This window comes from Bison bison, unplaced genomic scaffold (genome assembly GCF_000754665.1).
Source record: "Bison bison bison isolate TAMUID 2011002044 unplaced genomic scaffold, Bison_UMD1.0 scf7180017864535, whole genome shotgun sequence".
Lineage (NCBI taxonomy): Eukaryota > Metazoa > Chordata > Mammalia > Artiodactyla > Bovidae > Bison > Bison bison.
The window spans coordinates 14,036,269-14,037,483 of record NW_011495084.1 but is presented as its reverse complement, the minus strand read 5'-3'; positions in this window follow the sequence as shown (position 1 = coordinate 14,037,483).

The following is a 1,215-nucleotide window of genomic DNA, read 5'->3' as shown; positions in this document are numbered from 1 at the left end:
AGACAGGGCTGTATATTGTCACCCTGTTTATTTAATTATATGCAGAGTACATCATGAGAAACGCTGGACTGGAAGAAGCACAAGCTGGAATCAAGATTGCCAGGAGAAATATCAATAACCTCAGATATGCAGAGGACACCACCCTTATGGCAGAAAGTGAAGAGGAACTAAAAAGGCTCTTGATGAAAGTGAAAGTGGAGAGTGAAAAAGATGGCTTAAAGCTCAACATTCAGAAAACGAAGATCATGGCATCTGGTCCTATCACTTCATGGGAAATAGATGGGGAAACAGTGTCAGACTTTATTTTTCTGGGCTCCAAAATCACTGCAGATGGTGACTGCAGCCATGAAATTAAAAGACGCTTACTCCTTGGAAGGAAAGTTATGACCAACCTAGATAGCATATTCAAAAGCAGAGACATTACGTTGCCAACATAGGTCTGTCTAGTCAAGGCTATGGTTTTTCCTGTGGTCATGTATGGATGTGAGAGTTGGACTATGAGGAAGGCTGAGCACCGAAGACTTGATGCTTTTGAACTGTGGTGTGGGAGAAGACTCTTGAGCGTCCCTTGGACTGCAAGAAGATGCAACCAGTCCATTCTGAAGGAGATCAGCCCTGGAATTTCTTTGGAAGGAATGATGCTAAAGCTGAAACTCCAGTACTTTGGCCACCTCATGTGAAGAGTTGACTCACTGGAAAAGACCCTGATGCTCAGAAAGATTGAGGGCAGGAAGAGAAGGGGACAACAGGGCATGAGATGGTTGGATGGCATCATCAACTCGATGGACATGGGTTTGGATGGACTCCTGCAGTTGGTGATGGACAGGGAGGCCTGGCATGCTGTGGCTCATGGGGTTGCAAAGAGTCGGACACGACTGAGTGACTGAACTGAACTGATAGCAGAATGACCTTGCTATACATCAGAAACTAAGACAACATGGTAAACAAACTTAACCCCAATAAAATTTAAAATAAAATGAAAGAATGGCCTGAGTGAGCCAAAGCAGGGGCCCAAGGCACCACAGGTCTGCTGGAGCAGGCATGCTCATACCTGGTCTTTGCTCCTGAGGATTTCTAAAGTCAAAAACAGAAATTCTTTTCTAAATGAAAATTCATTTGAAGTATTAATCAAAATGCAAATTACTAAAAAAATGCATGCACCCCAATGTTTATGGGGTTATGGAAAAAGAATCTTTAAAAAGTGGATATATGTAT